Source organism: Rhincodon typus, chromosome 9, assembly GCF_021869965.1.
Source record: "Rhincodon typus isolate 14 chromosome 9, sRhiTyp1.1, whole genome shotgun sequence".
Taxonomy (NCBI): Eukaryota; Metazoa; Chordata; class Chondrichthyes; order Orectolobiformes; family Rhincodontidae; genus Rhincodon; species Rhincodon typus.
In genome coordinates, this window is record NC_063340.1 from 50,294,908 (window position 1) to 50,321,612 (window position 26,705).

Here is a 26,705-nt window from a genome sequence, read left to right on the forward strand (position 1 = left end):
TGCGGCTTCCTGGAATCAAGTTGTTAATGGTTGGATTCTTGTTTAACACATTACGCCTTGCTTAAACTAGATGATTATAAATTGTTACGTAAAAAAAGCAGGGACTCAAGAGTTTGGAATAATCCTCTTTAGTAGTTACGAGAGGCTTTCCATCATCTTAGCTGTCCTATTATTGGTAGTTTGTTTTTTTTTTGTTTTGTTTCCTTTGTTTCGCATTTTAGTTTCCATATTTAACTTCCTTTTTGCTTTTTTGTTCTTGTTAGGACAAATTGGAAATCTTTCCTACTTCAATACGTTCAAAGCACTTCCAAATGTTAAATACTATATGTTAAGGGTTGAATCCAATGTGTTGCACATAACAGTCGACCAAGGGCTGGAAAAAGTGTAAGATATTGTTTAATGCACCATAAACACTGGAAATCTGAATTGATTGCAAAAAAGATTGTAAAGCAAAGTAATAGTTCCATCTTCTTCTGCCATGTGCTCCTTGATAGTGCTATTTTCTAATTCTGATCATATTTATTTTAAGGTGGTGTGGGTTAGCTCAGCTGGCTGGATGGATGGATTTTTATCGTGAAAGCTTTATATATAATGGATATGGAGAAAATTGTACTCTTGTGGGAAGAGCATAACTCAAGCCTATCACCTTAAGATAGTCATCAAAGCTTGTGCTTACCAGGAGTCAGGCTGATTGAGCTACTCCTCAAAAGTGAGCATTTAATTGGTCAGTTCTGTTTTCAACAATGTAGTGATTTGAGTTTGTCATTCCTCGTGAGTGTACAGCAACAGAATTTATTTGACAAAACTCTACCCCGATAGGTATAGGAATTGGGAAGTCATGTTGAGGTTGTACAAGACATTGGTGAAACTGCCTCTGGAGTACTGTGTCCAGTTCTGGTTGCCCTGTTAAATGAAGGATATTATTAAGCCAGAGAGGGTTCAGAAGAGATTTACCAGAATGTTGCTGGTTATGGAAGGTTTGAGTTATAAAGAAAGGCTGAATAGGCTGGGATCTTTTTTCATTGGAGAGTGGGAGGTAGAAAGGTAACATCATAGAAGTGTATAAAACCATGAGGGGTATAGATAGAGTTAACGTTAAGTGTCTTTTCCCCGGGATGAGGGATTTCAAGACTGGGGGTATATTTTTAAGGTGAGAGGAGAGAGATTTAAAGGAGACATGAGGGGCAAATTCCTTTACACAGATGGTGGTTTGTACAGGGAATCAACAGTTACAACATTGAAAAGAGATTTTTAGGTAAGTACGTGAATAACAAAGGTTTTGAGAGATATAGGCCAGGAGCAGGCAGGTGGGATTAGTTTAGTTTGGGATTATGTTTGGCATGGACTGGTTGAACCGAAAGTTCTGTTTCTTAGCTGTATGACTTGATGACTCTATGACTTTGACTCTATAACATGGAACTCTACAGACCCAGGTTCCACTTCCATGTGCTCTAACATTGCTTTGACATAGCCATTTTCACACATGCTCAGGAGATCTCCTCAGAGTAAAGTGTTCCTGATACGGAATCCTGGAACTGGTGCATCTATCTTACCCAATATGGTTGCAGCCTACTGTAAGTCAGAAATGTATCCTTTCTGCCTACACACGATAATGTGAGCTGAGTTGACTGGTTAGTGCTTGTGGAGCTGAATTTCTGGATCAGCAACACTTTATTGCAAGTGTTGGAAAAGGAGGTCAAAATGTGGTACTCAAATTTTTAAAAATTTATTCGCTTGTGGTACAAGAATGTCATTGGCTGGCCAGCATTTATTGCCCATCCCTAGGTGCCTTGAGAAGGTGGTGGTAAGCTGTTTTCTTGAACCACTGCAATCCACCTGCTGTAGGTTAGCCCATAATGCCCTTAGAGAGGGAATTTGAGGATTTTGAACCAGCAACAGTGAAGGAACGGCAATATATTTCCATGCCAGGATATTGAGTGATTTGGAGGGGAATGTACAGGTGATGGTGTTCCCATGTATCTGCTACCCTTGTCCTTCCAGATGGAAGTGGTCATAGGTCTGGAAGCTGCTGTCTAAGGTCTTTGGTGAACTTCTGCAGTGCATCTTGTAGATAGTACACATTGCTGCTACTGAGCTTCAGTGATGGAGGAAGTGGATATTTGTGATTATGGTGCCTATCAAGAAAGCTACTGTGTCCTGCAAGGCATCAAGCTTCTCAAGCATTGTTGGAGCTGCACCCATCCAGGCAAATGGGGAGTATTCCATCACACTCCTGACTTGTGCTTTGTAGATGGTGGACAGGCTTTGGGGAGTCAGGAGGTGAGTTACTCACTGCGGTATTCCTAGCCTCCGACCTGCTCTTGTAGCCACTGTATTTATGTAGAAAGTCCAGTTGAGTTTCTGGTCAATGGTAACCCACAGAATGCTGATAGTGGGGGATTCAGTGATCATAACACCATTGAATGTCAAGGGGCAGTGGTTAGAGTGTCCCTTTATTAGAGATGGTCACTGCCTGGCATTTGTGTGGTGTAAATGTTACTATTGCATTCTGAAGGAGAGTCACTGAACCTTAACTCTGCTTTCTCTTCACAGATGCTGCCAAACCTGCTAAATTTCTCCAGCAATTTTTGTTTTTGTTTTGGATTTCTAGCATCTGCATTTCTTTGGTTCCTTTATGTCAAAATGCAACCTTTTCTGTATGGAAAAGCAATGAATGGCATAAAAAAAAGTTAAATTTCTGGACCCACTGCCTGCCACATACAACAGAATCCTACCCAATTTACCCAGGCAGATAAAGGTATGACTTCAATCACCAATCTGATAGCTGCATGTGTTTGAATTGACAGCTCCTTGATTTCAGATTGAGGTGTCAAACTGGGGTCATCACTAGCAATGGCAGCAGTGTTTATGATTTGTTACTCAGTAACCAGTCATTCATATGGTTCTTTCTTGAAGCTGTAAGGGAAGGCTAAATGGCAGAACATGAAGACATCGTGGCAGCTTCCTTCATTCCAGAAAGTAACATGAAGGATTCTCCAAGTGGTGTCAATATTTACAAAATAGTGTAAAATCCGACAGGGATTCACCTGTACGTCTTCTAACCTGGTCTCCTCTACATCGGAGAGACCAAGCACAGACTCGCTGACCGATTCACGGAGCATCTGCGCTCTGTACACTCCAATCAACACCACCGTCTGGTTGTCATCCATTACAACTTCCCCTCCCACTCCCTTGGCGACATGTCCATCCTGGGCCTCCTCCAATGTCACAATGAGGCTATGCGTAAACTGGAGGAACAACACCTTATATTCCGCCTTGAGAGCTTACAGCCCAATGGCCTCAACGTAGAATTCACCAGTTTCAAAATCTCCCCACCCCCCGCCTCATCCCATGTCCAGCTGTCCCTCACCTCTCCACCTCCTTGACCTGACACAACCTGTCTATCTTCCTTCTCACCTATCCATCCCACTCTTTCCATTGACCAATCTCCACAACCTCCAAACTGCATTCGCCTATCCCCAGCCTCACCCCTCCTCTCTCTACTTATTTCTGAGCTCCCTTCTCCGTTCCCAGGCCTGATGAAGGATCCCAAGCTGAAACGTTGACTTTCCTACTCCTCTGATACTGCCTGACCTGCTGTGTTCCTCCATCTCCACACTGTATCAACTCTGACTTCCAGCATCTACAGTTGTTGCTATCTCCCAGAGTAAAATCCCTCCTTGTTCATATAGCTGAAGAGTTACCGAGAGCACCTTGAATGTGACATTGAAGAAGGGTTCCTGGACCCGAAACGTTAACTCTGATTTCTCTCCACAGATGCTGCCAGACATGCTAAGATTTTTCAGCAATTTATGTTTTTATGCCACAGCTTATGAATTTTTGGTATTCATTACTTATTGCTGCCTGATTTTTGTTGCAGAGATCTCCCAAAACATCTGTTTACAGGGCTCCTGCAACAAGTTTTAAAAACTGAGAAAAATTCAGACACACCTTTAATTCAGTTGACCTCTGCGTTCAGAAAATAGTTGTGCATAACTAAAAGTGTAGAGTCAGAGAGATGTATGGCACAGAAAAAGGACCTTTGACCCATGACATCGCACTGGTCATAAACAACCACCTATCCATTCAAATCCCACTTTCATCATAAAAGCATTTTGAGTCACTTAGCCCAACTAGTCGATGATATGTCACTGTTGGTGTACATACTGTACATGAGCCTACTGCTAATCTAAAGCCATCAAAACATCCTTCTATTTCTTTCTCCCTATTGTGCTCTCTATTTTCCCCTTAAGTGCATCATATAAGTTGTTCCAACCATTCATTGCAAATTGTAATTCTAACTACTCTCTGGAAAAAGAAGTTTCTCCTGAATTCCCTATTATATTTTAGAGGGACTATCTTTTTAATGGCCACTAGTCTGATCTCACTTGCAGATGAAAAATGCTCTGCGTCTAGACTAGCAAACTGTTTCATAATCTTAAAGATGTTATTCAGGTTATACAAAGAACATAGAACAGTACAGCACAGTACAGGCCCTTTGGCCCACGCTGTTGTGCCGACCTATTATCCTACTAAAATCAAACTATCCTGCATTCCCTACATCTTACTATCTTCCATGTGCCTATCCAAGAGTCGCTTAAAAGTCTCTAAAGTATCTGACTCCACTACCACTGCCGGCAATGCATTCCACATGCCCACCACACTCTGTGTAAAGAACGTACCTCTGACATCTCCCCTATACCTTCCTCCGATCATCTTAAAATTATGCCCCCTCGTAATAGTCATTTCCGCCTTGGGAAAAAGTCTTTGACTATCCACCCTATCCGTGCCTCTCGTCATCTTGCACGCCTCTATCAAGTCACCTCTCGTCCTTCTTCGCTCCAATGAAAAAAGCCCTAGCTCCCTCAATTTTTTCCTCATAAGACCTGCCCTCCAGTCCAGGCAGCATCCTGGTAAATCTCCTCTGCACCGTCTCTAAAGCCTCAACATCTTTCCTATAACGAGGTGACCAGAACTGAACTCAATATTCCAAGTGTGGTCTAGTCAGAGTTTTATAGAGCTGCAGCATAACCTCACGGCTCTTAAATTCAGTTCCCCTGCCAATGAAAGCCAACACACCATATGCCTTCTTTACAACCCTATCAACCTGGGTGGCAACTTTAAGGGATCTATGGACATGGACCCCAAGATCCCTCTATTCCTCCTCACTGCCAAGAATCCTGCCATTTTCCCTGTTATCTTCAATTTTTTTTCTTGGGAAATGAGCCCATTCAGTATTTACTGATGGGTATAATCCATCAGTTTAGGCATCATTGTGATAAACATTTTTTACACTTTCTCCAGTGCCTCCATGTCTTTTTCTATGACATGAAGAGCAGAAATGATCACCGCAATCTATGTACAGTCTAGTCAAGGTTCAACACAATTTGAACAAACTTCTGTTTTATAATGCTATTCATATACAAAGAAACTTCAGCATTTTCATTTTTTGACGGCCTCATAACCTTTGTAACTTTTTGATGTATGTGTATCTGTATCATCCTGAGCCCTCTGTTCTTCTTCCTTTAGACTCTAACTTCCACTACCAAAATACACAACCATTTTGCATTTTCAATAATGCTTTCTTGTGCCTTCCCACAGTACTCATCTGTAAGTAACTACACCCTACCCTACCAATTTGGAGCCATCTACAAATTTTAAATTAAAATCAGAAACCGCTGGAGAAACTCAGCAGGCCTGGCAGCATCTGTAGGGAGAAAACAGTTAACATGTCAAGTTCAATATGACTTCTTCAAAACATTAACACTGTTTCTCTTTCTCTATGGATGCTGCCAGACCTGCTGAGTTTCTCTAGCATTTTCTATTTTAATTTCAAATTTCCAGCGTCTCAGTATTTTGCCTTTATTTTATTAAATGTTTTGAAATTGATCTTCCAATTCCCAAATTCATGCAAACAATGGCAACAATCATCATAGTGCCAATTATTATGGGTTCCATCACTTTTCATTATTTGATAATTTGAGTTACTACTTCTTAACTTTTTTCTGTTTTGTAGCCAGTTTGTTATCCATACTGCTATTTGGCCCCCAGTTGCTCTGGCTTTCGTGATGAATTGTCCTTTATTGAGGGCAATTGGAAATCAAAATGAATTACATTTACTGCTTAGGTCAGTCTATTTAAATCATGTTTCTTCACCATGTGGAGATATGTAATTTGAGGAAACTGACTATTGTTGCATTACCTTTATCAACCCTTTATCTTACTTCTTCAAAGAATGCAAAAAACTGGTCAAACATAACCTTTCCTTTCAGTATCCATGCTGACTTTATTACAATCTCAGCTTCCGAATGTTTTTCTATTGCATTACCTTTCCTACCTGTTTTCAGTTCATTGTGGTTGTGTCCAATTACTGTTGTGGCTATACCAATTATGGTTTAAAAGTAAAACATTTTTCAAAAAGACAATGGCAAAAGAAAAAAATAACCATTTCCGTCAAGGTTGAATCACAGCTGTTCGCAAACTAATGTCCACAAAGGAAGAGCAACGATGTTAGCAATCACATTAATTAGAGTGAGTGCACCATCTGGAATCTAATAACTGACTTGATAGACTCATTTAAGTTGGTTGAAGTGCTGTATGAAAGCTCTCAATAGCAACACTCAGTGTCAAGTCAATCAGCCATTTCAGGAGGAATGACAATCAATGTGAAACATTGGCAGGAGCATTTTGACCAAATTTATCCTCCTTTTTTATTCTTTTATGCTATTTCGTTTTTTAGCTTAAACGGTAAACATATAAGTTTTGAAAATAGAACATTCTCTGACCAATTCACTTCAAATATTAAAAACTGACTAAAATTAGCAGAACAAAAATAAACAAAAAAATCAAAAAAGAAATGTTTCTATCTTCACCACTGGGCACATATCTGGCAGAGAGAATTGTTCCTCCATCGTGGAACTTGTTTGAAGTAACTCCAGAGGCTAGTACCTTGTCACCAAATCAACCTTTATTTACACATGGAGAAGTGTGACACTGATCTAGCTTCCCCAGAGCCAGTTCTCAGAGTGAACAGGATGGCTGATACTCCTGTTCTTATCTATCAGCCAGGGCTCCCTGATTGGACCACATTCCCCAAGTAGGGAACTCGTATTCTATGAAGTCGACCTGACTGACCTCATTATAATCACTACACTGTTTAGTTTTCAAGCCTTTAAAGTTAATGGAAGGTATGATGGCATAGTGGCATGTTATTGGACAAGTAATCCACAAACCTAGACTAATGATCCAGAGACTTAAATTTAAATCCCACTATTGGACTGAAATTCAATTAATGAAATACAGGCTACAAAATAGCAAAACTATTATTAATAAAACCATCAGATTGTTGTGTCACAACTACACACCAGGCATTTTCTCAGAGTGGCCCCTGAACTAATAATTTGTCTAAGCCGATTTGTAGCCCCCTATTAGTTCTCACATGTTTCAACATACAAAATAATCATCATCTTAGCTTTATGTTTTACAGAAAATAAAATATTCATTTCTTACACAACTATGGCTAAAAGATGCTTAAGTAAAAAAATGATAGTGCAGATACAAAGATTTAAATTAAAGATAAAAGTTATTTAAGGAAACAAAAATGAGATGACTCTCTACTGTTGTTGTAGGCAGAGCTTCTGAAGTGAAGGTGTTGAGAACTTGAAGTCATAATCTACCACTGTGATGGCTTCTGTAGTCAAATAGTTGGAGATTGCATGTTGTGGTTCTTGGTGGCCTGATTCAGTACAGCAATCCTGGATAACTCACTCTGCTGAAAGGCAGTGGCTGTTTTCAAGATGCCTTTTTAATGATGTTTAAATGCTTCTTCTTAAAATGACTCTTTCAAACCAGAACAATCAAACAAAATGACTGTAATTGTTCATTTTGTTGAATCATTATTCCACAAAATAAAGTCAATAATACTTACATTTCTGGTACATCCTACCCTTCCCCTGTTTCAACGTTCCAGAAGCTTTTGAGATTTCATACCTTTCCAGAGTTCAATGGACAGTCCTGGGAATCCTAGAATTATTTAATGATTTTCTGTAATTACCTTTTCAGGAAAGGAACATAATAATAGGAACATGGGAACAGGAGTATTCATTCAGCCCTTGAGCCTATTTCTCTATACAATGAGATTACAGCCGATCTGTGGCTTAACTCCATGTACTGCTTTTGGCCATATCCCTTAATACATTTGCTTAACAAAAATTTAAAGTTAACAACTGATCCAGCATCCACTGCCATTTGTGGGAGAGAGTTCCAAATATCTGCCACCCTTTGTATATAGAAGTGTTTCCTCATATCTCTCCTGAGCAGTCTGGCCTAATTCTCAGACTATGCCCCCCAGTTCTAGAATCCCCAACTAGTGAAAATAGTTTATGTTTTTCTACTCCATCTTTTCCTATTAATATCTTGAAGACTTTGATCAGATCACCCCTTAACCTTCTAAATTCTAGAGAAACCAGGCCTAATTTGTATAATCTCTCCTCATAACTTAACTTCTGACATCCAGGTATCATTCTTGTAAGCCTACATTGTATTCCCTCCAAGGCTAATATATCCTTTCTAAGGTGTGGTGCCCAAATCTGCTCACAGTACTCTAGGTGAGGTGTAACCAGGGTTTTGTTTTACTGCAGCATAACATTTGCATCCTTGTCTTCTAGATATAGATGCCAGCACAGTGTGATTGCCTGCTCTTAGCTGCAGTTGAATCCATAAGTAAAGTCACAAGATTCCATGTGTGTGCTATTAAAGTCAGATTGGCTTTGTTTACAGAACATATAATATTATAAGTGCAACTTTATGACAGTTGTAAGAACCTGTCTAGTTCACTAATAATCTTCAATAAAGGAAATTTGCCATCGTTACTTTCTTTATACTTAGCTGTCCTCTGAAGTAATCTAGCAAGCTATACAGATATAATCAAGAAGTTGGCTGCCCAAGACCTTCTCAGGGGTAATAAATATTCAACCTATCATCAATGTTTACACTCTATATGTTCATCTTTAAGAAGCATTTTCTACAATTGGTGGGCCGTAAGGATGGGAATGAAAAGCCACCTGATAGCTGGATTTTCATCTCTCACAAAAGATGAAATAAAGGTGAAGTACCAGAACAATAAGGACACCAGGACCAGTAAATCTTTCCCCCTCCCCCCAATTCCAGTTGAATTGCAGTCAATATTCTCCTAGAGAAGATAATGTTCAGATCATTTGCCCATTTGTGGGTCAGATGATCTCAGGTCACTATTGAAAAGGACTAAAGTGAATTTGAGCTTAAAACTCTTTAGTATTTTTGTCAGGTCAAGAGATTTTTGAAAGTCTGTGGGAACACCACCAGGAAATGTCAGTCTGAAAACCAGAATAAATTTTCTGACAGTAAAATTGAAAAGGTTTTTGGCAACCTTAAATGTCACTTTTAGGTGCTGACTGATAGATTAAAGGTATGCAGTGATTGATCATTGGATTTGGTCCTGGAAAGGCAACTCAACCACTACATTTACCAGGTTTGTGAAAGTGTTGAAATGCATTATAGTACCTTTACCATTGGAAAAAGAAAATGATTTAGTGCATTCAAGACAGCAATGCAAAGACATCCTCCTGTCATAATATAATCTGTGAGCTTACTGTCCATGCTGCTTTCCATAAAAAAAAATTGGCCAACTGCATTAACTTAGGGAAAAGATCATCAACTCCTGGACTCCTTTGAATCAGAATTGTAGCATAGAAAATCCTAGCCAGCTATTGTTTTAATTTCAAAAGGGCTCATAGTATTGAGCTGTAATGCTACGAATGCACAGCTGAGTTTCAAAGAATGTTAATGATCCACAACAAGCGGTTGATTACAGTTGTCCAGGAGACTAAGAAATTGAAAGTTAGGTTATTATATGATTATCTCTCTATTCACAACTTTAGGATGACTTAAGAGAATTTTTCAGTACAACTAGAGATCTTTTGCTGAACTACAAATGAGTTTGTGTTTACAAAGCTCACGAGGATTGTACATATTGGATATTGGAGATGCAATAGAGATATGTGGAGGAATATGAAAAGGCATCGGAGTGGGTTGCTATTGAGAGGTGAGAACCAGAGAGCCTAATAGTGATGTAGAGAGTTGCATCTATGTCCCAGTGAACTAAGTGAGTTATCTATCAATCCACCTTGGTATTTGCATTTGCGGCTGAGGAAGGTGCTAGACACGGATTTCACTTACGTAGATCTCCCAAAGCTGAAATTTATGGCAAACATAGGAAGATGTGACTGTTACCAAAGTTTAGTTCTGTCTCACGTCCTGAACCCAAGGCGGATCCCCAGCTACATGGTTTTCTTAGTTTTAGTAAGCAGGTCAGCAATGGTAGATGTGGTGCTGTACCCAGAAAAGAGCAGTTCCCCTCCTAGAGGCATAGACTGGACAGAGCTGGCAGTGATAATTTGCAATCTCTCAATGTTAGCCCAGCCACACAAATTCCCCATGACTTTTGAGGAATCATAAAGCAGGTAGTGACCATACAACAGACTGAAGAAGACCCATTATAGGGACACAACTGAGGAGGCACATCAAATCCAGGAACATATCCTGAAACATAGGCTTCATGGTGACTTTAGAGACACTAACCCCAAGGATTCAAATACAAAATAAATATCACATTAGTAAGTCACACACAGCGCACACCAACTCAGGAAGGGGAAGTACCATGGTAACAGCCACTGGATTTACAGAGACTTAAATATTTCCTTAATAAATGCTTTGGGAATAGTATTTGCTGAGTTTCATTACAGAGATTGAGATCTGAAATGTGCAAAACTAACTTGGAACCGATTCTAATCTTGACCATCTAGGTGGATTTTGCCAGAAAGAATACGTTATCTGTTATCAAATCTGCCCCATTTAATTCCCTTTATTCTGATTCTGCCAGATTGTCATCCAAGCAGTTGAGATGAAAATAATTTGCTGTTAGGAGGAGGTGTGAGGACTAGCCAAGAGAGCTCAGGATTTTCATTGATTGCATGGGTCAGGGAAATCAAGGACCGATTTTCACCCATGGTTTGGAGCAAGAATCAAGTGGTAATATGAGAAAAATAGCAGCACTCCACTTACGACTGCCAATCCAAACTGTTGCAATTAATACTGGAAATGGATGACTACCTACTTAATTTGATTTGATTTGTGTTAAGCTTTATTGTCACATGTAATCGAGTACAGAAGTATGAGTACAGTGACACGTGCAATGTTGCCACGCATGGCTCCACCGTAGGTAGGAAGGTACCTAGGGACAAAACTTAGGTACAAGTAGTAACATAGAAAAACAAAGTTAAAAATAAAGCATTACCGTTGTTCTTACATTAAGGTATTCAAATTAAGGTATTGATGTTCTATGACATCACTGCAATTTTCAGATGCTAGTGGCTATTAAGGTCTTTATATTCCAGCCACTGCTGGTCTAACCAAAATTCTGTCTGTTTAAACCTGCCCTATGACCATTTCAGAATTTCTCTAAGACTTCAAAACACTTGACTGCCACCCTTTGAAATCGGACACATATAAGTTTACTTGCTGATATTGAGACAGTTGAAGTGAGAAAGCAATTGATCGTGTGTCCAGGCAGGTTTGTTCTAAATTAGGAATAGACAAGTCCTGCTGGCAGCTGGGAAATAGTTTTGCAGGCTGCTCTCTCCACTCCTTCTGTCATTGAGCTTCCTCCGACAGTTGTTTTTCTGTGATCTTCCCATGCAGCTCCTCCAGATTGTTGCCTCTTTCTGCAATTAAAATGAAGCAAACACAACAATCAGGGGTACTTGACCTGACTACTCTGCAACATCTCTTAATTCCTGAAGTCATCAGAAAGACTATGTGCTGCAACAGTGCGTACTTCTCCTCCTCCAGGATCTAGTGCTTACCTATTCATGGAATGGAAGAATGGCAGTAAATAACTATCACAACTACAGAGAAAACGTGGCAGTTACTTGCATGGACATACTCCGGGATCAGTATTAGGACTCTGCTCTTCTCAACATGAATTATTGATCTAAACTTTGGTGTACTGAGAGCAAAAATCAACATTTTTGGAGGACAGACAATGTGGAAGACTCCTGGATTATTAGGGTGATAGTTTTAAACTTCAAAGGGACATAGACAAGTTTGTGGCAGATGTATAGGAGGTGAAATTCATGGAAGCATAGAATATAAAAGCACAGTTGGAGGACCCTCTTGTGGTGTAGTGGTAATGTTGCTACACCTGGACTAGGAGGCCCAGGTTCAAATCCTACCTGCTCCAGCAGTGTGTAATAACATCTCTGAAAATGTTGATTAGGAAATATAGGTAAAGAGTACAAGTAAGAGGCTCTTGTGATGTAGTGGTAATGTCCTTATCTCTGACCCAGCAGGCCAGGTTCACATTCCCACCTGCTCCAGAGGTGTCATAATACCTCTCAACAAGTTGATTCAAAATAGTTGAAGAGCACAAGTAGGTCTTTTAGCCTGACCTGCTGTTCAACATGATGATGGCCAATCATCCAATTCAAATACCCTGTTCTCGCTTTCTCCCTATTGCCTTTAGCCCTAAGAATTATTTAACTCCTTTTTGAAAAATTCAATGCATTTGCCTCAGCCGATTTCTGCAGCAGACAATTCCAGGGGTTAGGCAGAGAAGTGTGAAATAACTCACTTTGGTAGGAACAATAGGCAGTGGTAATCTTGTTACTTTCTTCTGAAGCCATATGAATGAGGAAACCATATTGTAATATTCTTATTCAATATGCGGTTTATTTAGAGATGCACCATTACATATGTCTGCCTCTTCCAGAAGCAACAACCAGTGTCCCAGAAGTGTCTATTTATGCTCTTTCAATAATGAGAGCAACATGGTGGCTCGTTGGGCAGCACTGTTGCCTCACAGCATTGGGGACCTCGGTTTGATTCCACCCTTGGGTGACTACAGAGAAAACGTGGCAGTTACTTGCATGGACATACTCCGGGATCAGTATTAGGACTCTGCTCTTCTCAACATGAATTGTTGATCTAAACTTTGGTGTACTGAGAGCAGTGTGGAGTTTGCACATTTTCCCCACGTCTGCATGGGTTTTCTCTGGGTGCTCTGGTCTCCTCCCACAGTCCAAAGATGTGCAGGTTAGATGGATTGACTATGCTATATTGTCCAAGGATGTGCAGGCTGGGTGGATTGGCAATGGGAAATGCAGGGTTATAGGGATAGAGTGGGTCCAGCGGGCTGCTCTTCAGAGGGTAGGTGTGAACACAATGGGCTGAATGGCCTGCTTCTGCATCGTTGGGATTCCGTGGATGATCTAGGAAAAATAAACAGATAATCAAATGATTAATGTCTATCTAAAGGGGAATCTACAACTTTACTGTAACTTCAAATAGAAACTATAATTAAAGCTTATTAAATTAAAATATCATTTTGGGTGCTGATGTTATGTCCAAACCCTGCAATGCCACTGATCAAGTGCACTCTGTCTCCGAGGACAGTGGAGCATGAGCATGAATTTCTCTTTACAGTGATCAAATAAAACACTTAACTAAAGGACAACCAATTAAGGGGTGCTGTCACTAAAAAAGTTTTAAATCAAACATATCAAATTAAATTTATACTAATCAATTCTTTATATCTGTTTGGAATACTTAACCAGCCAATACCATTTTCCTCTTTATCTTTTACCTTAATAATGAAATGTACATATCATTAAGAATACAAAATATGGGATACAATTGTAAAGTTAGTGCAGGAGCAGAGGGACTGGGGGTATTTGTGCACACATCATTTAAAATGACTTATCAGGATAAAAGCATGGGTATAAATGCATATACGATCCTGGGCTTTACAAATAGGAGCATAGAGTACAAAAGCAAAGAAGTTATGATAGACCTGTATAAACACTGGTTTGACCTCAGCTGGATTAGTATGTACAGTTCTGGATGCCATGCTTTAGAAGGGATGCAAAGGGATAGAGAGGTTTCAGAATAGATTCTCAAGAATGGTTCCAGAAATAAGGAACTTCAGTTATGAGAGGGAATTAAAGGATCTGGAACTTTTGTCCTTGGGGAAGAGAAGGCTGAGGGAAAATTTGCTAGAAGTGCATGAGGGGTCTGGACAGATAGGCAGAAATTATTCCCATTGGAGCAAGGGTGATCAATCAGAGTTAACATTTTGAATCCGGTGACCCTTCCTCAGAACTGGAACCAGACCCAAAACATTAACTGATTTTTTTCTTCACAGATGCTGCCAGACCTGCTGAGCTTTTCCAGCAACTTCTTTGTTTGTTATTGACAATGAAAAGGGAATTCGGCCCAACAAGTCCACACCAACTCTCCAAAGAGCATCCCACCCAAACTAACCCCCCTGCCATATAACCCAGCATTTTCCCATGGCTAATCCACATAACATACACATCCCTGGACACTATGGGCAATTTTGCATGGTCAATCCACCTAACCTGCACATCTTTCGGACATGGAAGGAAACTGGAGCACCCAGAGGAAAAACCACACAGGCACGGGGAGAACGGTAAGTTGTTCTGACAGACAGCCAGCACAGGTACCATGAGCCAAATAGACTTTTTCTGTGCTGCAAGCATTTCAATAGTTCACGTCAGGGAGGGCAGATGCTGTGGTCCTAAAGAGATCCAGGAGTCTATTTTCACAGTGTTTATAATCTCTCAATGCAGAATAAACTTAGAACGGAACGTGACTCACACTCTGGGTCCAAGCTGATGGAGGAGGCTCATATAATCAGGTCGAAAGGTGCAGCATTCCCAACTCCTCCCACAACTCACAGGAGCCTCCTGAATCCCCTTTGACAAGGTTCTGCATGATGAACTAATTAGTAAATTTAGATCACATGGGATTCGGAGAGAGCTTGCCAATTGGATACAAAATTGGCTTGATGGTAGGAAACAGAGGGTGGTGGTGGAGAGTTGTTTTTCGGACTGGAGACCTGTGATCAGCAGTGTCCCACAGGGATTGGTGCTGGGTCCACTTTTCTTTGTCATTTATATAAAATTTGGATGAGAATTTAGGAGGTATGATTTGTAAGTTTGCAGATGACACCAAAATTGGTGGTACAGTCAAGACCGAAGAAAGTTGTCTAAGATTACAAAGAGATCTTGATCAATTTGGCCAATGGGCTGAGAGTGGCAGATGGAGTTTAATTTGGATAAATGCAAGGTGTTACATTTTAGTAAAACACACAAGGGTAGGACTTATACAGGTTAGTGGTAGGGCCTTGGTAGTGTTGAGAGACCTAGGGGTTTAGGTACATACTTCTTCGAAAGTTTCATCACAGATAGACAGGATGGTTAAGAAATTTAGTACACTTGCCTTCATTGCTCAGACCATTGAGTATAGGAGTTGGGGCTTCATGTTGAAGTTGTACTGGACTTTGGTGAGGCGGCTTTTGGAGTGTTGTGTGCAGTTCTGGTCACCCTGCTAGAGAAAGGATTTTTTCAAATTGGACAGGGTTCTGAAAAGATTTACCAGGATGTTGCCGGGACTGTAGGCTTTGAGTTCTAAGGATAAGCTGAGACTTTTTTCACTGGAGCTTAAAAGGTTAAGGGGTGACCTTATAGAGGTTTACAAAATCGCGAGGGGCATGCTAAGGTGAATAGTAAAAAGGTCCTTTCCCTAGGGTGGGGGAGTTCAAAATTAGGGGTCATATTTTTAAGGTGAGAGGAGAAATTTAAAAGGGACCTGAGGATCAACTTTTTCATGCAGAGGGTGGTTCATTTGTGGAATGAACTACCAGAGGAAGCGGTACATGCAGGTACAGTTACAGCGTTTAAAAGAAATTTGGACAAGTGCATGAACAGGAAAGGTTTAGAGCGATATCAGCCAAAGGCAGGCAAATAGGGCTATTTTACTTTGGGAAACTTGGATGACATGGACTAGTTGGACTGAAGTGTCTGTCGGTATGCTGTATGACTCTGTGACTCTATAACTGATTCTGTTATGTACACCCTACCAATTCTCACTCCAGGAATCCAGCTACAACCCCACATTCCAGACCTACTGCTGCAGTACCAGTAGTGGTCACTTCTCCCAGTGGCTCTACTGCTCATGGAGAGTTGCAGGCCTCTGATCAGCAGTTCTTGAAGGCACAGTTGTTGTCCCGGCCATAAAAATGACCCCAACAGTAACCAGGTAAGTGCTCAATTAGCACTAAATCAGATCAAGGTATCCGAAAGGCCATGGCAGTGCTGCCTTAACCCTCCAGCTGATGGAGGGGCCCACTGCTGTAAGTGTTGAATTTCACCTCGCATTTAGAGGCATAGAGACATCGAGGTCTACAACACAGAAGAAGGCCCTTTGGCCCATTGAGTTTGTGCTGGTCAAAAACTAGCACCTAACTGCTCTGATTCTATTTTGCAGGACTTGGCCCATAGCCCTGTATGCCTTGGCATCGCAAATGCACATCTAAATGCTTCTTAAATCTTATGAGAATTTCTGCCATACCACCCTTACACTGAGTTCCAGATTCCCAACACCCTCTGGATGGAAAAATCTTTCCTTGCATACCCTCTAAACCCACTGCCCTTTACTTTAAACCTATGTCCTTGGTCATTGATTGCTCCACTAAAGGGAATTGTTGTTTCCCATGTACCCTATCTGTGCCCCTCATAACTTTATACATCTTAATGTTTTCCCCTTCCAGTCTCCTCTGCTCCAAGGGAAGCAATCCCAGTATGTGCAGTCTCTCTTCATAACTAAAACTCTGCAGCCCAGGCAACAAGCTGGTAAATTTCCTCTGCACTCCTCTACCTCCCTCCTATAATGTGGATTCCAGACTACATACAATACTATATTTGTGGCCTAACCAACTTTTTATACAATATATACAAATATATATTGCACAACCTCCCTGATCTTAAACTCTGTACATTGGCTCATAAAGGCAAGTAGCCCAAATGCTTTCTGAGCAACTTTAATCTACCTGTCCCGCTACCTTAAGGGTCCAGTGAAGATGCACACCAAGGTCCCTCTGATCTTCAGTGCTTACCAGGATCCTATCATTCAACATGTATTCCCTTGCCTTGTTTGTCCCAAATGCATCACCTCATAATGATCTCGAATGAATTCCATTTACCACAAACCAGCCCATCTGACCACCCATCTATATCCTGGTACATATTGGTAACAATACCATAGATAGGAAAAAGAATGAGGTTCTGCAAGCAGAATTTAGGGAGCTAGAAAGTAGACTGAATGTGTTGGGGAACAGAACAAGCAACCATGTCCACTAAAATCAAACTAATGATAACAACGCCAAAGTGGAACTATTGCGATGTAACTGATGAAGTCATCCAGTAGTTTGATGCCAGTGAGACAGGACTTGGAACATCCCAAAAGGAAGCAAGGACAATCGGTTCCATTTACATTCAGTGAATTAACACAAGTAGAACTGTACTATACTCGGATTTAGAAAGATTGACCAGCCATTGCAATAGCAATAAGCTACTGAAGCCAGAAATAGAAAATCAAGATGAAACAGCAGAAAGACGAATTTCGTTTTAATAAAACTGCTGAACCATTGCCAGAATTGAGTACTGGAGGGCCAGTGAGGCTATAAACCTTCAATACGCCCAGCAAGAGTCAGCCCAGGTAGTAAGTTAAGACCCGTGTAGAGCAGTTGTCACCTCGATCGTAAGCTGTGGACCTGAACAACCCGATGGAACAATGATAACTGAACTGGAGAAGCTGTTCTTTCACCGCAGGTGACTGACCGATCAAGAAGGTGTGAACTCACTGTCTACACAAACCACAGATCAACCATCAGTCCCAAAGGTACACAATACCCCAATATTAGAAAATGAAAAACAACAGTCACCACAGCAACAATAAATGACACAGAACTCACTGGAGAAAGAACATCATTCAGATGAATATTCAATGTATGTTTAAGAGACTGGCATGATTAAAGACAATGGATGCAATGCATGTGCAGAGACTGCCAAGAATTACAAACTGCTAATACAAAAGAACAGTTGCATTTACAATGGGTAACTTGGGTAACTCAGTATAAATGAAAATGCATGCTTTTATTTCTTTCGTATGAAAAGGGGGTTGTTGGAGATAGAAATGCAATCCTGTACTAATGTGTCTCATGGCTTGTTGTAATTGTGTGACCTCTACCATGAGATAACAGTGTAGGCATCTATTTTAGGATCCGTTCAATAGCAAAAAGTACAAAACTAGACTGTTGTCCTGTGAGTTTTTACCTTTAGAGAGTATGTATAGTCAATTCTTTCAATCTAATGTGCAAAGCCTCACAGTCATCTGTGTGAAAATTATTTCCAATTGTTTTGTGCCTGCAGTCTCCCTTTCTTCTTTTGTCTTCTGGAAGTACTGACTCTTTAAGGGGTACAGTTGTTTTATAATTTGAATTGTATATAATTTAGATAATATCGATGATGGACAGCTCTGATCACAGAAATTGCTGGAAAAGTTCAGCAAGTCTGACAACATCTGTGGAGAGAAGTCAGAGTTAATGTTTTGGGTTCAGTGACCCTTCTTCAGAACTTTTCAGCATCCACAGTTCTTTCAGCTTGTTTTTACAAGAAATATTATCACTGGGATTCTTTAAAATCAAAATACATTTAATAACTGAAGAATCTTTTTACTCTTCATTCTTTTAATTAAGAAGTGTGAGGGGGAATTGAAACAAGTTGTGAGTTGGCAACTGTATTTACTGATACCAGTTCAACTCCTGCACACTGTCAGTCTCTATCTTGTCTTCAATCCATAACTTTGACATCAGCAACACATCCTGATAAAAACAAGACTTTATTTTATCTTCAGAGATAGGGGAGATATTCTAAAGAGTTGCCCCAAGCTCCCAACGTAACCTACCATGGAAGATCTGAAGAAACAGTGAAAAGGTGTTTTTTTTTTAAATATTTACAATAACAACTTGCAGATCTATAGTGTGTCTAATGTATTAAAAAATGTCTGAAAGTGCTTAATTGGAATATTATCAAATACATTTTGGAATGGAGTTAAATAAAATGATCACAATACAGGTTGATCAAAGAGGGGTTTCTGAGGAGACCCTTAAGAGAGGAAAGAGGGGTGGATAGACAGAATGGTTAAGGAAGAAATTCCAAAACTTGGGGTCAAGATAGCTGAAGTCATGATTGCCAGTGGTGAAATTTGGGATGCTAAATAGGCCAGAATTGGAGGAGCAGTCATCTCAGAGAGCTGGAGAGTCTGGAGGAAATAAAGACATTGATGAGGATTTCAGTCCTTAATAAGCCAATGTAAGGTAGAGCCATAGAATCCCTACAGTGTAGAAAGAGACATCTGGCCCATCAAGTCTACACCAACCCTCCAAAGACCATCCAACTCAAACCCAGCCCCTTACCCTATTCCCGTTAACCCACAATTACCAAGGCTAATCCACCTAGCCTACAGATCTCTTTGGACTGGAGGAGGAAACCAGAGTGCCTGGCAGAAACCCACACAATCATGGGGAAAATGTTCAAACTCCACACGGACATTCACCCAAGGCTGACCATGTTGCATTCCTGCAGCACCACACCAAAGCTGCCACCTAGACTGTGTGTGTTCAAGCCCTTTGAACCTCCCACAGCACCCTGGAACCAAAACCCACCAGTCTTGGAATGCCTTATGATTGAACCTGGGCCCCTGGTGCTGTGAGGCAGCAGTGCTAACCACTGAGGCATTGTACCATTCATGTTTGGCAACATTACTGAGATAAAAGTATGCAGTCTTTGTGACGGCATGGATATGTGGTCAGAATCTCATGTCAAGTCATTCATAACACCAAAATTGTTAACAGTCTCATTTATCTGTAGATTCTTGCCAGGAAGATGGATTAACTTGATTTCTGGGCAATGGAGTTTGTCCTGGAAACCAAATATAGTGCGTTTGGTCTTACCAATATTATTTGGGAAAAATTTCCACTCATCCAGCATTGAGTGTTCGATAAGCTGTTTAACATTTTGGAAGGTACAGTGGGGCCAAAGGTGGTGTTGACAAGGTAGAGCTGGGCATCTTTGACTTACCCGTGGAACGAGATGTTGTATTTTCAGGTGATATCACCAAGGGATAGTGGGATGTTGACAAAATCAGTCAGGCCAGGTTAGATGCTTGGGAGATTCCAGAGTTAACTGTGAGGGGAAGCAGATGGAGAAACCTTTGCAAGTAATTGTCTGCTACCTAAGAGTTGTATCAGTGTTGTGGCTGGTATAGAAATTAGATTGGAGGGATTCAAACATGATGTTCAGGTAAAGGAGGGTATGGATTTGGGAGGCAACAAGGACTTGGTTCAAGAACCAAGCGATCTGTTGATATTTAAATTTATTGTAGTAGATTGCGGGAAATATGGCACAATTCCCAGGTCATTCATATTACATAGTTGTGTGAAAGAATAGGCCATTCATCCCAATTGGTCCATGCTTAGTATTTATCCTTTTATTGAACTCCCTCACATATTACTTAATTTAACTCCATCGATATTTGCTTCAACATGATTTCTAGCTTCCTCTTAAATGTATTAATGTGAATCGCAACAACTCCTTGAAATAGCAATTTCACATGCTAAACACCCTCCAGATAAAATAGTTTTGCCTGAATTCGCCATTGGATTTATTTGTGACAATCTTAGTCTTAATGAATAGACTGCTTAAATACCCCAGAAATATATAGCAAGTTTGGGTGGGAAATAAGATCAGGAAACTCAGTAGAACTGGTTTCCTGAATGCTCTACAATTTTTAACTCCAGAGCTCTTAATTCATTTCTTTTGGTTACATGTCAATGGACAACTTGATTGATAGAGTGGAGACCTGCTAAATGGACTAGGCTACAACACAAGGCAAGTAGCTAGGTATAGTGGGGAGGAGGTAGTGTCACCAGTTATATAAATAATGTTTGATGATAGAGTCTGGATACTATGGCAGAGTCTAAATGTGGTACAGAATGTGGTGTGATGTAGGGTGAAATATAGTGTGAATTGGTTTCCCATAATAAGGCTGTCCAAAACTGATAGGTTTTGGTTCCGGAGTGCTGCGGGAGATACAATGCGCTTGCACACTTGGTCTAGGTGGCTGCTTTGGTGTGGTGCCGGAGGAATGTAACATGGTCAGCTGAGTTACTTATCACATAAAGTGCTAAATCAAGTTTACATTCTGCAACATGATAAGGAGCAGTGAGTGATCTGGAATTCTGCTCTACATTACTTCATTAGCCAGGATTAACTGTGTACATATTATGGGGTTTCTGTGGGAACTACATTATTTTACTTCAGCTATTTAAACAGCCCAAGTATTATTGGTGAAAATACATGAAGTAGTAATACAAAAATTGGTAACAATTTTTTTTGTTCAATAGACAATTATTTGCTGGAAAATCAATCAGCAAATATGATTTTGAAGTTCAGTGGATTGGATATAATTTAAGAGTTTGCACAGATCAGATGTACTGGGTGCAACCTGCCATGTCACATGTTTACTTTGATTCGTGCAGCATTGTCAAAATCAGTTACTAAGTGAATCCATGTAGAATTCTACTCCGACTGAGTGAACAGCTACTAAATACAAGATTGCAGACTGGATTAAGAAATGCAATGAACTGTAATTAATTGAGGTATGAGGTCACAACTCATTCACTTAAACCAATTAACTAATGGTTTGCACTAGCCTGTTTCATACCAGATTAAAGTGAATCAGTTGCCATGCTTATGGCAGCATTGCACCAATTTTTTATTAGCTTTCATGGACAACAGAGTGGAAGAGGCTTAGCATAAACCCTGTCCACTTAAAGATACAAAAGGTGCTGGTTGTTCAGCAAGACTGGACACTTTCTTGCTGAATATGGATCTGTTGAAACAATGAAAGAACCAATTTTATTTCCAGTAAATAAATGCATATTTGATGCTTTTTCTATGTAAATGCAATTAACTTATATGTTCTGTACATTAAGAGGCATTAGGTAATTCAAAACAGAATTAAGTGTTTGGTCGGGAAAGTTATAAAAAGGCAGGGTAAGAAATGGAATCACAGGAGATCATTCAGTTGAAGACTTGGCATTAACAGAGATATGAAAGGCTAAATAGAACACTGTACTCAAGTTCCTAACTTAGCAGCTTCTGCAGTAAATGTAGCTTAACGCAAATGTTGAAACGAATAGTGATCAGACCTACCCATGGCTGACCTTGTTTTATAAGTGAGCTGTTGAGCGATGTGCCTACTGGTCGCTGTGATTTTCTAGTGCTTTTCCTGGGTTTGGAAAGGTGGCTTGGAGATGGGAGGTCAGGGTGAAGGGATTCAGTTGGGTGGGTAGGTGTACAATGTGGTTGATATGGGGAGCAACATTTATAACAGTTCCAGGATATGTTAGAAGAGAAACAAGCAATTGAGTGAAAGCTGAAAACATTACTATTAGTAAATAGTGAAATGGCAAACTAGGAATGAGGACTGAGTATGCTCACTGGGAGAAGATGGATTCTTGCATTGAGGATGATTCTGTCATGGGATCCTGAATTTCAAATGGCTACTGAAGTAGAAACTAAAGCAGAACTTTAGAGGAAATGAGATAAATATTTGAGAAGGAGAACCTGAAGGAAACTTTGCAAGTGAGGTTGCAGGACAGTGCAGGACATCATTACAGACAATGTAGGTGTGATTTTCCCATATTTTAGATGTGTCAGTTTCAGGGAAAATCATGGAGATTCCTACCATCAAATTCAGTAAGCATCCCACCTCCACAGCATTTCTTCCACACTACCATGCACTCAGCAATGGTGGAGATGCTTGCTCATGCTGGGACCTACTGGCATTCACACTGCCGCTGGCATTTTTAAACTGAGCTGTGTGCCAGAAATTGCCCTTCACAGTGTGTTGCTGCATAATTCCAAAGGAGACATCTGAGAGAATTGATAATCTGCTTTACCAACTAGGCTGGAGTGGAAGAGAGAAGGGCCACCCTCTTTCCCCTGGACCAGCTGAAACTGCCAGCCTGGTTCAAAGTTACTACCGGGTCTTGAATTGATTTATTTGATTTATTATTATTGTCAAATGTACCGAGATACAGTGAAAAGTACTGTTTTGTTTGCTAACCAGACAAATCATACCTTACATAAGTATGTTAGGGTAACTGAACAGAATGCGGAATACAGAGTCAGCTCTGCCAAAACACAATAGCGTGTTCCTACGCAACATCACATTATAGAGAATTGTGCCATAGAAATAACGGGCCTATGGGAAAAGCAGGTGAGGGACAGACCACCAAAACAAATCACTCAAAAATTACTCAAAAACCTAACACAAAGGATAGCGCAGTTTGAATAAATGTTTAATTCATATCTAATAATGGAACAAAAGTAAATTTAACATCTTACCTTAAAAAAAATGTCAAGATGACTTGATGGGGGAGGAGGTTTTGATGTTGCTGTCTTGTTCATACAGGGGCTGAAGGTCATCATCATCATCATTATCATTATCATCATCATCATCACCTTCAGGTGCAGTTGTGGTTGCAGGGTTAGGGTGAAAAATAGTTAATCCAGAAGCCCATTTCTGAAGAAGGGTCCCAACCCGAAACGTCAACTTTCCTGCTCCTCTGATGCTGCCTGGCTTGCTGTGTTCTTCCAGCTCCACACTGTGTTATCTCTTAACCCAGAAGTGCTAGCGAGGCGAGGAATAGGGAGAGAGAGCAGTTGAACACATGGCTACAGGGATGGTGCAGGAGGGAGGGATTCAGATACCTGGATAATTGGGGCTCATTCTGGGGTAGGTGGGACCTCTACAAACGGGATGGTCTACACCTGAACCAGAGGGGTACCAATATCCTGGGGGGGAAATTTGCTAATGTTCTTCGGGAGGGTTTAAACTAATTCAACAGCGGGGTGGGAACCTGAATTGTAGCTCCAGTGTACAGGAGGTTGAGAGTAGTGAGGTCATAAATAAGGTTTCAAGGTTGCAGGAGTGTACCGGCAGGCAGGAAGGTGGTTTGAAGTGTGTCTACTTCAATGCCAGGAGCATCCGGAATAAGGTGGGTGAACTTGCAGCATGGGTTGGTACCTGGGACTTCGATGTTGTGGCCATTTCGGAGACTGGATAGAGCAGGGACAGGAATGGTTGTTGCAGGTTCCGGGGTTTAGATGTTTCAGTAAGATCAGGGAAGGTGGTAAAAGAGGGGGAGGTGTGGCATTGTTAGTCAAGGACAGTATTACGGTGGCAGAAAGGACATTTGATGACAACTCGTCTACTGAGGTAGTATGGGCTGAGGTTAGAACCAGGAAAGGAGAGGTCACCCTGTTGGGAGTTTTCTATAGGCCTCCGAAAAGTTCCAGAGATGTAGAGGAAAAGATTGCAAAGATGATTCTGGATAGGAGCGAAAGTAACAGGGTAGTTGTTATGGGGGACTTTAACTTTCCAAATATTGACTGGAAATGCTATAGTTCGAGTACTTCAGATGGGTCAGTTTTTGTCCAATGTGTGCAGGAGGGTTTCCTGACACAGTATGTAGATAGGCCAACAAGAGGCGAGGCCACATTGGATTTGGTACTGGGTAATGAACCAGGCCAGGTGTTAGATTTGGAGGTAGGAGAGCACTTTGGTGATAGTGACCACAATTCGGTTACGTTTACGTTAGCGATGGAAAGGGATCGGTATATAAAGCAGGGCAAGAGTTATAGCTGGGGGAAAGGCAATTATGAGGCGATGAGGCAAGATTTAGGATGCATAGGATGGAGAAGGAAACTGCAGGGGCTGGGCACAATTGAAATGTGGAGCTTGTTCAAGGAACAGCTACTGCGTGTCCTTGAGAAGTATGTACCTGTCAGGCAGGGAGGAAGTGGTCGAGCGAGGGAACCGTGGTTTACTAAAGAAGTTGAATCTCTTGTCAAGAGGAAGAAGGAGGCTTATGTAGAGATGAGGCGTGAAGGCTCAGTGAGGGCGCTTGAGAGTTACAAGTTAGCCAGGAAGGACCTAAAGAGAGAGCTAAGAAGAGCCAGGAGGGGACATGAGAAGTCTTTAGCAGGTAGGATCAAGGAAAACCCTAAAGCTTTCTATAGGTATGTCAGGAATAAAAGAATGACTAGAGTAAGATTAGGGCCGGTCAAGGACAGTAGTGGGAAGTTGTGCGTGGAGTCCGAAGAGATAGGAGAGGTGCTAAATGAATATTTTTCGTCAGTATTCACACAGGAAAAAGACAACGTTGTCGAGGAGAATACTGAGATACAGGCTATTAGACTAGACAGGATTGAGGTTCATAAGGAGGAGGTGTTAGCAATTCTGGAAGGAGTGAAAATAGATAAGTCCCCTGGGCCGGATGGGATTTATCCTAGGATTCTCTGGGAAGCTAGAGAGGAGATTGCAGAGCCTTTGGCTTTGATCTTTATGTCATCATTGTCTTCAGGAATAGTGCCAGAAGACTGGAGACTAGCAAATGTCGTCCCCTTGTTCAAGAAGGGGAGTAGAGACAACCCTGGTAATTATAGACCATTGAGCCTTACTTCGGTTGTTGGAAAGGATTATAAGAGATAGGATTTATAATCATTTAGAAAGGAATAATTTGATTAGGGATAGTCAACACGGTTTTGTGAAGGGTAGGTCGTGCCTCACAAACCTTATTGAGTTCTTCGAGAAGGTGACCAAACAGGTGGATGACGGTAAAGCCGTTGATGTGGTGTATTTGGATTTCAGTAAAGCATTTGATAAGGTTCCCCATGGTAGGCTATTGCAGAAAATACGGAGGCATGGGATTGAGGGTGATTTAGCGGTTTGGATCAGAAATTGGCTAGCTGTAAGAAGACAGAGGGTGGTGGTTGATGGGAAATGTTCATCCTGGAGTTCAGTTACTAGTGGTGTACCTCAAGGATCTGTTTTGGGGCCACTGCTGTTTGTCATTTTTATAAATGACCTGGATGAGGGCGTAGAAGGATGGGTTAGTAAATTTGCGGATGACACCAAAGTCGGTGGAGTTGTGGATAGTGCGGAAGGATGTTGCAGGTTACAGAGGGACATAGATAAGCTGCAGAGGTGGGCTGAGAGGTGGCAAATGGAGTTTAATGCAAAAAAGTGTGAGGTGATTCACTTTGGAAGGAGTAACAGGAATTAGGAGTACTGGGCTAATGGTAAGATTCTTGGTAGTGTGGATGAGCAGAAAGACCTCGGTGTCCATGTGCATAGATCACTGAAAGTTGCCACCCAGGTTGATAGCGTTGTTAAGAAGGTGTACAGTATGTTAGGTTTTATTGGTAGAGGGATTGAGTTTCGGAGCCATGAGGTCATGTTGCAGCTGTACAAAACTCTGGTGCGGCCGCACTTGGAGTATTGCGTACAGTTCTGGTCACCACATTATAGGAAGGATGTGGAAGCATTGGAAAGGGTGCAGAGGAGATTTACCAGGATGTTGCCTGGTATGGAGGGAAGGTCTTATGAGGAAAGGCTGAGGGTTTTGAGGCTGTTTTCGTTAGAGAGAAGAAGGTTAAGAGGTGACTTGATAGAGACATACAAGATGATCAGAGGATTAGATAGGGTGGACAGTGGGAGCCTTTTTCCTCGGATGGTGATGGCTAGCACGAGGGGACATAGCTTTAAATTGAGGGGTGATAGATATAGGACAGACGTCAGAGGTAGGTTCTTTACTCAGAGAGTAGTAAGGGCGTGGAATGCCCTGCCTGCAAAAATAGTAGACTCGCCCACTTTAAGGGCATTTAAATGGTCATTGG

The 26,705-nt window shown here is 41.0% G+C and overlaps 1 protein-coding gene across 2 annotated transcripts in view; it reads right to left on the reverse strand.

Moving 5' to 3' along the window:
- nek2 (NIMA-related kinase 2) overlaps positions 1-26,705 on the reverse strand; it is a 527,130-nt gene that overhangs the window by 134,899 nt on the left and 365,526 nt on the right. The gene's annotated exons all lie outside the window — the stretch shown is intronic.